We start from the raw sequence: 13,148 nt of genomic DNA on the forward strand, positions 1-13,148 counted from the left end.
ACTTGTCATTACTGCCATTATCATAATGAGGCATACATCGTTTGCTACTATTTGCATCATGGACAACAAAATTATCGCCATAGCTGTCTGTTAGAAATAACGAAGAAATACACATTATTTTGCTTCGAGGAAACTGGCGGTCCTTCCTGAATCAACGAATAAGTTTTCGTCTGACAGACTCCATGGGAATCGAATGTTTCCCTTCGACTTGAATCTTTGATGTACATCGCCGATATAGTCAATGAATACTTATCTCCTATTTCTGTTATATTTTGTGTTTAAAGCATATCAGAGCGAAGTTCAGGCAGACATCAATCATATCTAGTCATTGCTTTCCTGTGTATATATCCGTTTTATGTTCATTCTGGTTGTCGTGGTTTATTTAAAAAAACATATTACAGTCACTTTAGTTGGGAAAAAACAGCATTGTATTGAAGCACCATGAGTAAAAATATTTTCACACACTGCCATAACACTTCACTAATTTCAACAGCATCGTACACGAGGTAGTAAGAAAAAGCCCATGATGCTTTGAAAAGCAGAGTTGCAGCTAATATACGAAAACAGGAAATGAGGCTTGACGAGTGATTTTTTCCCCCTTGCGAGGGAGGGAGACTGATGGAGGGGAACTGGAAGTGCTCGTTTTGATTCTCAAGATGTTTCAAGCCATGATCTCCAGACAGGAACAGCTCCTTCTCCACGACACGCATGAGCTGCTCGCCATGAAGACAGCAGTGAAAGGGTCAATTACCACAGGGGTGGAATTAACCCTCTCGGTACTGATGCCTGATTGTGTCCAGCTTTCCGCTGGGAGCTCGCTCTCCCCCCATTTCTCATCTCCACCTCATTATTTGTTCTTCTGTCTCATTCTGATCTTCGTTCTCTTCGTTGGCCTTCTCATGCCCGCTGTTCTGTCTTCTGCAATTCATCCTCTCACCCCTCCAGGGTCACCGAGCCATCGATTGGTGTGTAGCGACAAGCCGGCGCCTTGTCCTGAAGCTAATGGCAAGTGGCAGTCAGCTCTCGTGAAGCTCGGTGAGAACTGGAATCTCGGGTAGTTAGTCTGTGTGTTTAGAGGAACCTTCACACAGTATTCATTGTCTTAACAGGAAGTGACACCTTGGTGGTCACCATGTTAGGCAAAAATCAATCCGTTGCCGACCTTTCATCTAAGTTGTGTTTAATGATTTTTATATGTATGCGGCCAGTGATGATGATGTTTCAGGAAGCATTATCAATGAAAGATGTCCATGTGTAGGCATGCAGAAGTCGAAAGAAAAATGGGCAAAGAGTGATTTTGCTCTGGAGAGAGGTGTGGTTGTTAAAAAAAGTAAACTGCAAAGCAGAATAAAAATAAAAATGTATCTTTTATTGTTAATTGCTAGAATATATCCCTGTAATTTTGTGTTTGAAGGTGTGGGTCGGCAGGGTACTGCTTCACAGGTTACATGCAATAATAATGGATCTGTGAAATTATCAATGAAAGGTCAATGAGAACAAAACTAAACATACACCTCTGTATCTCGCGCGCCTTCAGACAAAAAGAAAACAAGTCCTGTGAATATTTTCCAATTTCGTTGGTAACTTTATTCTCCCCAAAATACACACCCGCATATTTGTAATGCTTGTCAGCAACGGTTGCATGGAAAGGGCGCAATCACTTAATGGTGGACACGAGGAGTGATCTACTTTTTCTCGCAACAAGAAGATGCTGTCAGACATATGCGCTGACCCCGGGGAGGCGTCGATGATCCTGTGGGGTCACACCGGACACCGCGCGGCCGCAGACGCCATGCATCGCCATCATGACAAGGGGAGAGCATGCAGGGAACTAGGCTGTGTTGATACACGGGTCCCCATCATGTGGAAGGAAGCACCGGTGTCCAGGGACGAGTGTAACAGATTTACCGAGCGTCTGATATTCCGTTGCATGATAAATGGCGGTGTTATGGCTGGACAGGCACTCTCTCAAAAATTTCGAAGGAACATCTCACCCTCTTTCTTCGATGAACTGATCCACGCGCCTGCCCTACGTGTGTGAGATATCCCTGGCTGAATCTGGGGCTCAAACCTCTCAGAACCCGCGTAGTTATTGCCCTTTTCTTACGTCACTTCCGCCCATAACAAAATTGGGGAAGATGGAAAGATTCCTTTATGGGGTTTTATCTACACCGAACACAATTTTTCTTTAGGAAAAAGATTGAGTAAGAATCTCAACTTGCTAATTTTAGGATCAAACATCCATCATCTTACCGCTCTCGCCACAGCACGAGACTATTTTATTGGCGGAGAAAATTTGTAATGACCTCAGGCGATGAAAGTCTCATCAGAGAAGCGAACTGACGAGCTCAGTGAAAGGTTACGGGTGTCTCGCCCACACGGTTACATCTTTAAACCAGATGTTCCCAGTAAGCGGAAGTTCCACTTCCCTACGCATGCGTGGTGTTGGTCCTTCCATTGAACACCAAGGGAAATAGTTCTGAGGACCAGGGAGTCAGTTCCCGAGGCTGTGGATTACTAATTTGCAGCTCGGAAAACAGTCGTCGTTTGGAATCCGTCTTATCCGCACATGTCACATGATAGACTCCTCCAATCAGAAACGGTACTTGAGACTATTGCAGGCTTATCTTTCCATTTGCTGAACGACGCCGTGCGATGGGTTTACAAATGCGCCGATAATTTACCTCCCTTGACATGAATCGGATTTAAGGGGAAAGAGGGTGGACACGACAATGTCGATATATTGCCGCTGGCTTTCAAAGAATGAGAGCCTCGGTTTGAGGTGTGGTGGTGTGGTGGTGTTGGGAGAGAGGGGTGTCGGGTGGGTGAGGGGTAGCCGCAGTTTTAAGCGGGGCGAATACTCATTGATTTTGATGGAAACGCCGAGGTCACACTTATGACGAGTTACGTTCCCTTGGGGCAACGGGGAGGCTTCATGGCGGCTTTGGCGCACTTTACTCGCCCGCTCTCGAGACCGGGAGAGGAAATGCTGGGGGAAAGAAGACGACTGTTCGATTCCCAGTGGAGTGTCTACACGCAAATGAGTCCGTTTGTGTTTTATAAACAGACATTAGCGGCTGCCCCACCCTCGTCCTCGCTCCCTGTACATCTCCAGCATCGCAAAACCTTGTCCTTGAACTACTTGGCCCCAGTAAATGGAATATCAGTAAAATTGATTGAAATATAAACCCTCGCACCTTCTCCCCATCCTCTCACACACATGCTAGAGCAAATACTATATTTTGCTGTATGTGTATGTGTGGGCGCTTTAAGACACGCACGTGTCTACATCAGCCGGCGCACAGCTGCTGCGCACAAGAAAGAGTTCCTCCTTTACAAGACAATCGTAACGACCTCACAGTCTGGCAACCTGTGACTATTCGTGAATTTAATCCCCATGATGAAACCGCACTTTATAAATCATTGGAAGTTGCGATTAGTCGTTACAGTTGGAGAAACATTTTTTTTTTAGTATCACTGTCATTGACATTTCAAAAGTACGTTTTAATGCCAAGTTTTTATTCATTTTATTTTTTTCTGTAACTTATATCTATAGCCTGTTGAAAACAGACATATTTAGTTCAGTTCCGCCCTTAAAAAAGGAAGCGGATAACAGAACCATTCGTCTCATCTTTCCCTGACTCCAGATTGGATAATTGAGTGACATTCAATCATGCCAAAACTTAATAATCTCTCTGGGAACTTCCCTCGCAACATACGACTCATCTTACAAAGGCCATGGCAAATCCGGGTCCCAGTGTGGAAAAGTCCACTTATCAAATATTCATGAAGGTTTTTCAGTTTGGACGTGAAACATAGTTCTGCGCCGGCCAAAAGAGGCTTTTGCAGCATTGCAGCGAGTAGACGGGTATAAAGCGCCGTCTGGCGGGTCCCTGGTGAGTTGTCTACCCGCAACTGATGGACGCGTGTCTTTGAAAGACTTTCAGGTGATTCACACCAGAACCTCATTGGCGTGCTGGCACCGCGGACCGGAATGCGAACCATAATCACATTATTTTGTCGCCTCGCAAAGCACACAGCAAGTAGGAGCAGTGTGCAACGATCTACAGCTCGGTGCTAAATCCATTAAAAAATAAATAAAACGAAAGTCGGCCAGCTATGAATATTCAGAGGCAGAGAGCTTAGTGCCCACGAGAAATTTCGCCGCTTTACGATCTTTGATGCACGTGGTCCCTGCGGGGTTTCAGTCCCTTAATTGCTAATCGCCTGACAGAATACTTGTATTTTCCCACGCCACACTGTCCTCTCTATCCGTTTTCATCTGACAGTCCTCATCCCATATTTGTCTGCATTTTCGACAGAAAAACAGGGACCGCATTAAAAAAAAAAAAAGACTTTTACGACTTTGGCAAAGGTGGCTTGAATGTGTTATTGTTTGAGTTGACCTCCCGTGGCATGTAGCCATGTCCAGACCAAGCTGTGTCAATGTATTCTGTTTTATGGCTGTTGTTGATGCTGCTGCTGCTGCTGCTGGTGACTTTTCTGTCAGGACAAACATGACACTGCATGCTCGACAATCGCTTTGGAGGTTGTAGAAACTCGCACAAACATGTCTCCTCGCTGTGTGAAACAGAAACAAGCAGTGTAGGATTGTGTGTGATTGTTTCCTATGAAAACATTACAAGTTTTATCTACAAGATATATCTGTAATATGTCTCAAAGCATGTGTGTATGAAAATTTTCAACCACATTCACCTACTACAACACCCACCATGATATTATTTATTTTACTTATAATAATTACACCCTTACAATAATTTCAAAGTAAACATCTTTTTGTGTTCACCATAGAAATTTTTTATCTGCGGTATGCCTTCGTTGTGTGGTCCCTATGTCCCGTAAAATCGGAAACATCACACGGATTTCCCCTTTTCACACACACAAACATTTCCTTCGTGTTCTAGAGGTACTTTCTGTGATGTTTTAATGGTTTCCCTGAGGATCGCGGACTAAACGACCTCCATTACCAGCTTTCGTTGCCTTTGAGATGTCGCTGCTGTTACCAGTTCCTAAGCTCGGTGCTTGCCTTTGAAAAGATTGTGGCATCGATCTTGGTTAAAACGCTTTTCTTGATTTATGGTTGCATTTATCCGGCTTAAGTTTTCGCCCTCGCACACAAAGACTTCACACAGTCACGAACAGCTTGAGTATCCCTTCGCCGTGCTGGCTTGTGGGAATGCTGCATGCGGGAGACAAAAAAAAAAAAAAAAAGCAAGCAAACAAACAACCAACCCCACACATGTAGAGAATTCTAGTCACCCTAACAAACCTCTAAGCGAGGGTTCTCCGCATGGATCCAGTAGTTCAGACACACGAGGACATTTTGGCTTGCCAGTGTGCCACGAGGGCGAGTTGGCCAATCACACCTTGTCACAAGCCAGCTAAGCCCCCGGCAGCACCCCGATTTGCATTTGCTTTCGGCAAGATATTTAGCTGATGACCTTGTTCTTCGGTGGACAATCGTGGGCCAATGAGAAGCCCGCATGGCTGGCGCTGATGGCGCGCCGAGACGTCCATTCAGACCACGTGAGCTACCGTTAGCTACGTCAGCGAGCTGGCGCCGACAAAGGACCTCATTCCGTTGACAAAAGAGCTTACCGGGCAGATAATTAACAGAGTCGTTGATGCGGAAGGGCAATTGGGGAGAGTTGGGGGTAGCGAAGTAGCCAAGATGGGGGATGAGAGTGATCGATAGTCTGTCGATGCCTTCGCTGCGAGTGTAAAGGTTTTCTTCAAAGTCCTGCTGTAGAAAAGCGAGCAAAGCTCCGCGAGCTTTTGTACTCGACAAGTCGGTGTTGAGACTTTTCCTCCTTCAATCACTCCTGTCTGCAAAGTCCCCCCTTTAGAGTTGTAAACGGGACTGGGAACTGGAGCAGGAGCCAGAAATAGTCGAAACCTGGTTTTATTTCTACAAACCCGTGCTCCCACAAATTTTAATGACTACAAGGGGTCTCTGTTTCAGAACCTCCACCTTTTTCACTGGCTCGCTGCCTATCCCGGATGTTTCTAAGGCCGCCCCTGCTTCTAAACATAATTTAAATTTGTGGTTTGGTTGATGCCTTTCGGCAGCTATGCCAGAACAATTCGATGCGTATGAGAAATCGTGCACTAAAGCGGTTGATCCCCAAACTGCTACCCAGGGATCAATTTGGCACCCCGGATATTTTAGTTCGGCCTGCTGTGTGCTTACAGCGACTCGTGTTGGCTAGAAAGTTTATTTCAGATATGGGCTGGATTCCAGAAGTTGTTTTCTCTCTTTAAACACGGCCATGGCAATCCTCCTGTCACTGGGCAAGGTTGACGGAGGGCTTATTTCAGTGTCTGATAGATGAAGTATGTGTAGATGTTGTCGAGAGAAGCTTATTTTGGGGCGACATGGATTAACCGCCTTACTTACGACGCGACAGAATGCCGACTCACAGCTTGCCAGGGACTATTTTCGTCTCAAGACAAGCTATGTCCGCATAAGAGTTGATAAAATAGTTCCAAAACCCACCCGATTTTTGCTTCAGAAACGGTCGTTGATATTGTTTTGGTAAAAGTGCTGAGTGTGCAGTTTACACTTCGGCCTCGTCGTGTTGGTCCGAGGGCTCAGCAATTGTTAATAACTTTCCTGTTTGCCTTCTCGCTTACAGCTGTGGACGCCAGCTACCCCACCCCACACCCACCCACATACCCCGAGTTCTTGCGCCTGTCTGTGCTGGTCTTCCCACGCAACAGTAATCTCCCTTTAATGACTGTTGATGAGCCGCGGGTCAGTGCCGCTGGTCCTGGTGGTTGGCGCTGCACGTCGGTGTCGTCTGTCACCTACCCAGACTTCATGTATATTTACTGATTTGTTCTTTGAGCGGAAGCGGCTTACTGGTGCGTCCTCTGCCGGCGCGTCGCCGAGGTCGTCAACGACAACGCGACTGCCGTCTGGTCGCTGGCGCCGCCAGATGCTCCAGAGCTTATTTTTCTTGAGTTTTGCTTCCTTTTGCTTTTTACTACTTTTTTTCTACCTCTCCCTCCCGTCTTTCCTTTGCCAGCTACCATATAAACAACTAGCAGCATCCTGGGATCGATGCGGCTGTCAGCTGGAGAGGGTGTGTGGGTCTGTACACGGCAAGGCTGGGAGAGGACCAGTGGCTGCTGCCATCTTGCGCGGTCCCTTCATTGGCCTTCGCGGCCCGCACACCATCCACACACTGCCCACACACTTTCCATACTTTGCCCACATACTTTCCACACATTGCCCACACACTTTCCATACTTTGCCCACACACTGCCCACACACTGTCCGCCCACTGCCCACATATTGCCCGCACACCATCCACACACTGCCCACACATTTTCCATACTTTGCCCACAAACTGCCCACATATTGCCCGCACACTACCAATGCAAGCCAAGGTGTAACAGAAGCGGATGTTGCCAACTTTCATTTTTTTTAAATCTCCGCAGCCATCCAGTTGAGGACAAGGAAGGCAGCAAATCAGCCACCATTTTTTTAAGTACCTTGGGATATCATGCATTGATGTTTTTAAGGTACAACATAGGTACTGTTACACCTTTCTGAAATTTAGACTTGAACAGTCGCCAGTATTATTTTTTTGGGGACTTCAGTGGAGTCTTAAATATTGGTAGTAGTTGACTTTAAACCCACAATTCTTGCACTTCTGCAAAGTTTTCAGCTTGGCTGTTTGTAAAATATAACGAGGAGGGAGTGAGGGTTTCTGAATTGGCCTTGAATTATAATAAATAAACAAAAACCAGCGGAAGTTACTTCCGCAGGAAGGGGCTTTAGTTGCTGTGATAAATAGGGCGAGTTTAAAATTTTTCAAAGGTTGTGATGGATGAAGACATGGTGAGAGAGAGGAAAAGATCACAGACATGGCCGGAAGCAATCAAATGCAACAAGAAAAGTCTCTGAAACCTCTGTGTAGACGTGCGTGCATTGGGTATATACTCGCGTCTGTGTGCACGTGCGGGTATATTAAGTTAAGAATTTCGTCTCGCACTGAAAGCAGGCTAAATATTGTGGGCCAAAAAATTGTCTGAACCATTACTAAATCTTCAGAATTATTGCAACTGAAAATGTATATTTTGTGGTGAAAGGAATTAAAGTCTTTGGACACCATCGACTTTGACAGAATGACTTTGAACTCACAAAATATGTTTCGTTAATCGGCTTTTTTTTATCCATCAAGAATATCGTTACATTTCTTTTGAAATTCAATGATTCTTCTCCAAGATTATTCCAAAAAAGATTTAATGGAGCGGCCTCATTAATGCTTTGAAACTGGACGATGCAGCAGGCTACGGCAACAGCCAGTGTTTGGCAGCAAGTGTATGTCTGTTTTCTGATTGGTCAATAGCTCCTCAAGAGTGTAATGTTCCCCAGTAATCGGTGTTATATCGCACGGCATATAGTCAGGGATTTATTTATTTATTTTACACTGGACATGCAACTCTACAGGGGAGAACTTTGCGCAGTTTGATTTAAATGTGTTACAGGAAATGTTCTCCCAAACTTCTGGAAACGTCCATTAAGTGCGAACCAAAGTGAAAGATATCTGCTCGTGCCAGCGGTCTATATCGGCTTGGTATTGATGGGACCGGAGCCTGCTCCTGCCCATGTCTTGAAGGAGGAATATCTATCGGAATTGGGGTGGAGGTTACAGACTGTATAAACCCAGCAGCAAGAGCGATACAGACAATTAGGTTTGTCCTAACCGTGGTCCTCCGCATCGGTGACCGAAAAGAGTCGCAGTTGATGGCCACACAGATGGTGAGCAGGCGGGAGGACTGACTCCCGATGATTGGTATTTACCAGACAGATTCTCATTTTGATACATTATAGACGGATCAGATGTCCATTGCGACGAAACGCACGGAATTGTTGCCATTGAAATGTCGAGCTTTGCGAGGTCAGTCTTGAAAAGATGATTGTGGGCAGACCATTTGGGGGGCTCTGTCGACTATTACATCCATGGAAAACTGTAGAATAATGTAGATACTGTTGGCACTTTACGGACCGCCACCGTTACAAACGATCTAATTCTAAGTTTATTGAAAACACAATCTTTTAAGTTGTCTGTCGGCTATCTACCACAGTTGATAAAACTGTAAGGTTCAATAATGTAACAGCGACAACTTGTAATAATATTTTTCATCATATTACTGGTTTTCAGTTAACAGCGACAATTTTATCGTCAGTATATGGAAAATTAAACGAAAAGGTTATGTAAGGCATCTGCCACCTTTATAAACTGCCAAAGTACCCTCAGTTTGCTGGACATCCCTCCCCCTGGCATCCCGTTTACAATATAAGCTCAGTTCTGCTGGAGAGACCCAGGTCTGGCATCCTGTTTACGATGAAAGAACAGCCATCAAGCCGCAAGAGGAAAGAACTGTCCCACGTGCTGGAGGGAAATTTTTGAAGAAGATTGTTTATGTTTGCGCAATGCTTTAGTTGCTTGGCGACCGGCACGCACACTCTGTAGACAAACATGATTAGCGCAGGAAAGCCATCGATAAAGACCGCGTGAATAGCTGGGTTGTTGACCAATCAGACAGCGAGTCTACAGGAAGTGTTCTTGCCTCCTATTAGTTTGTGTGACAACGAGATCAGTGCCGAATGTCGACAGTGTTTCTGCCAGGAGTTTCCATCAGACATCTGTGGTGTCTGCGGGTGCGGCGGCCGTTGTGGATGCTGTACTGACGGGTCATCGTCTGGTCCGGTCGGCGTATTGATTCTAATCAGCAGAGGGTATGAATTCGTATCTCATTATCCTGAAGCCAGACATTATTTATGGACATCAGAAAATAGTTCTGTACCTTTGACTCATAAAGGAGATAGGGGTGGAAGAGAGGGAGGGGGAGGTTGGGGTGTTTTTGCGTCTGAAGTCTTGTCTTACAGTGTCTACAAACTTTTAAGTTCTTCAGCGACATTCCTAGCATCATGTGTCACCCAGATATAGCTAGTAAGTATAGTGTTACAAGTATAATAATATAGTATTACATATATAATGACATAGTTTTACATCGATAATTATTCGCACTCCCTAGTTTAAACATGTTAATGTCAGTTATTACAACAGAAGGAATTCAAGTAAGCGAAGTTGTGAAACTAATCCCATGTGGTAGACAACATATCTACCAGGCACAGTATGGTCTCGACATGTTGTCATCCTGACTTCAACATTCCAGTAACTTGAACTGTCACCTTCAGCAAGTTTCTTGTCTGACAATACATAGTCACACTACTCGTCAGGTGGCAGGTGCGATCACCTCCAGTCTCTCACGGCATGTTGGCGTCCAGAAAGTTCTGGAACTGTCAAGTTTAAAACCTCATTTGCTTGTGAGATTCGATTGTTCTGGGCAAGGTCCGGAGTCTTGGAAACGGATCGCTTGGTTACTCCAGACATCGCTCTGCGCTCGGTCGGGTGGCCGCCGGACAAAGATGCAGCCGGGTGGTTGCCAAGCTGCTGAGACTGCGCAGTGTGTACAGAACCCGTCTGGTCCTCTCGGGCACCAAGTACAGAAGTCTGAGTGAGTTACATGGAAGTTTGCTAAACTGTTCGTTTTGTAGTGCAGTGCAGTCATCTATACAACATTTTCGACCTTTGGCTTGGCCCTGCTTTGGAAACCTGGGCCAGATTTTGTGACACAACATCAGGGGCAGAACATCAACCTCAATTCTCTTCCAACTTTGTGGTGGACTCCCGTCCGTCCCAGCCAGTGTTTGCCAAAGTGCAGGCCTTAGGGTTCAAGCCAAAAGGTAGCAAACAGCTTAGGAAAGAAGAAGATGGTAAGAAAAGGATTTTTTTGGGGGAAAGCATAATATATTTCCGATGCATATTTTTAATATCTCTAGTAAAGGTTACAGTAACCTACTGGCTGTAGTGGTTTGCGAGCTGTAGGTACACATCCAGTATCCGTGTCTAGTGCAGGACATGTTGGAGAAGATTGTTTCGCCCTGGTACCTTTCACATACAATCATATTTACGATGCTGGATGGCCAGGAGAGAAGCTTGTTACATAGGTAGAGATCAACATCTCAACGAAAACAATGCTGATGGAAGCATGTCGATGTGCAGTGTGCCAGACATAAATGTAATGTAGTGCCTGCCTGCAGGGTTCACCACAAGTAAGTCTGTCCCTAGGGAAGCTCCGTACGGTCGTAATGTTGGCCGCCTTCCTGAGGACTGTACATCACTAGTCGATGTAGTCGCTGCAGTCGGCCTGCTACTGGCTGCAATGTGGGTCAATAGACAGGGTCCAGGAGAGAGATAGGCAGAGAGATTATTGTTGGAAAAAAATGAGACGAGTAACAAAGATGAATTGACCACTGTATGCCATCCTTGCTCACTCTTTTCCTTTAGAAAATGAAGGAATGAAGAAAGTGGTGAGTGGTGTTCTGTTTTTTCATCCGAGATAGTTGTTTGCTTCCAAGCTGTGGCACGGAATTGTTTTCGGTCTGAATGTCGCTTCTGTTTCATGCAGTCTTACTTTACGGTCCGGTGTACTACACTGACACAGGAATGATGCGAACAAGCAGTACATAATCCTAGCCTAAAAAAAAAAGGAATTTCTTGCATATGAACAAATAATGAAAAAAAAACTTGCCTCAAAAATAGAATTACACGCACATGAAGAAGCAATGTATAAACCCCTTACTACAAATGTCAAATAAACATAACCTGAAAATTTTAGATGTAGACAAACAAAGAATAAATAGACCTCATCACAAACAATATAAAAACCTTATCATAAATAAATCTGATCGCAATAAATACACCTTTTCAAAGAGTCATATATTTATATTTTATCACAAGCAATCAACCTCATTACTGTGCGTGTTTTTCTCGTGGTTTGAAAGACTTGTGATCTGTCAGTTTTTGTGGCATTGGTAGTATCTTGATGACACATATACCTGTCAGTCCTTATACAGTTGCTACATCATCGATATTCCACTCTGCCTTCTGTCTCTCGCCCGACGGAGGTCGGCTGCCGACATGACAACTGTCCAGGTTGGGAGGTCGGCACGTCGCCGGCCCGTAAACCCGAGGGAGCGAAACACTCAGGCTGTTAACAGAGCAAAAGCCCTTTCGTTCCATCCTGCACTCGGCAGTGCAGACCGAAGCAGTAAATCTCCATTTCCCTCCTCACTGACTGGGGAGGGGGAGGACACCGGCGACTAGCAGCGAGGTGGCACTGATGTATAGCCCCGTCTCGACAGGCGAGTAGTCCTGACCGTCTCCACGACCTTTGTGCGCACTGGCCTCCCTACAACTGTGACACGGAAGTGCTCTCTAGCCTCGGAGTAGCGTGACACCAGTCGTAACCAACCGACAAAGATGGCGAAAATGTAGGACGCCAATAGAAGGCACGAAGGACCCCAGATTACCATCTGATTTCGAGAATTCAATGGTGTCATATGATCTGTTAGCAACCGAATGGAGTTGTCAAAGCTCAGAGAAGTGTGAAGAGAATTCACCGCGGTTATCGTAGATGTGAGGTCCGTGCTTGATTCTGATGATAAAACTTATTTTTGGATTTTTCTAATTGTACTTCTAACTGGCATGGTCGAGAGCGTAAAGGTACGATGTCACGTGGGAGAAATGTTAATTTTACTGAAAAATTTTTTTTGTTAACCAATTCCTCTTCGCTTTGTTAACGGTGCTAGCCGCTGCTCACTCTGTTTTGGAAAAAGAACCGTTCATGTGTAAAGTCGATGTCGCAGTGGGAAAAAAATGAAAAGGGCAGGAGGCAGCTAGCTGTAGCTTGAAAGCCAGCTCCCAAAGCTGGTTGGAGAATGGGAGGGCCATCAATCAGCCGAGAGTTAAACAAGCAGTTAGAATAGACTAAACCCGGGGACGTTACTTTGAAAGTAGGGCACGTGGGGTTCTCCTCCTCCCATCCTTGCAGTGTGTGCATGATGTGCATGCTGACACAAACTGTAATTCGTGTAAGGTATGGGCACTGTCATAGTTTTATCAGTACGGGATTAGTGTTACGAAGAAGAATCCACGTGAACGTGGAGGGACATGCTAGCAGGGGCTTAACGGACGTCTCGGCACGTGAAGCAGCAGGCAACAGAGTAATTCCCGCGGCTGTGAGACGCGGATCTTGTCCTCTTCTAT

At 45.4% G+C, this 13,148-nt stretch overlaps 1 protein-coding gene across 6 annotated transcripts in view; it reads left to right on the forward strand.

The window, feature by feature from the left end:
* The window catches only part of LOC112573313 (interleukin-6 receptor subunit beta-like), an 82,551-nt gene that overhangs the window by 38,531 nt on the left and 30,872 nt on the right, over positions 1–13,148 (forward strand). The window contains exon 1 of one of the 6 annotated variants that reach the window (XM_025253549.1): positions 9,651–9,772. The exons of the other annotated variants lie outside the window; for them this stretch is intronic. The gene's annotated coding sequence lies outside the window, so the exon portion shown is untranslated. Of the gene's footprint in view, positions 1–9,650; positions 9,773–13,148 lie in introns of those variants that run through there. 6 annotated transcript variants of the gene reach the window in all.

The sequence above is a fragment of the Pomacea canaliculata genome, linkage group LG10, assembly GCF_003073045.1.
Source record: "Pomacea canaliculata isolate SZHN2017 linkage group LG10, ASM307304v1, whole genome shotgun sequence".
In the NCBI taxonomy this organism is placed as follows: domain Eukaryota; kingdom Metazoa; phylum Mollusca; class Gastropoda; order Architaenioglossa; family Ampullariidae; genus Pomacea; species Pomacea canaliculata.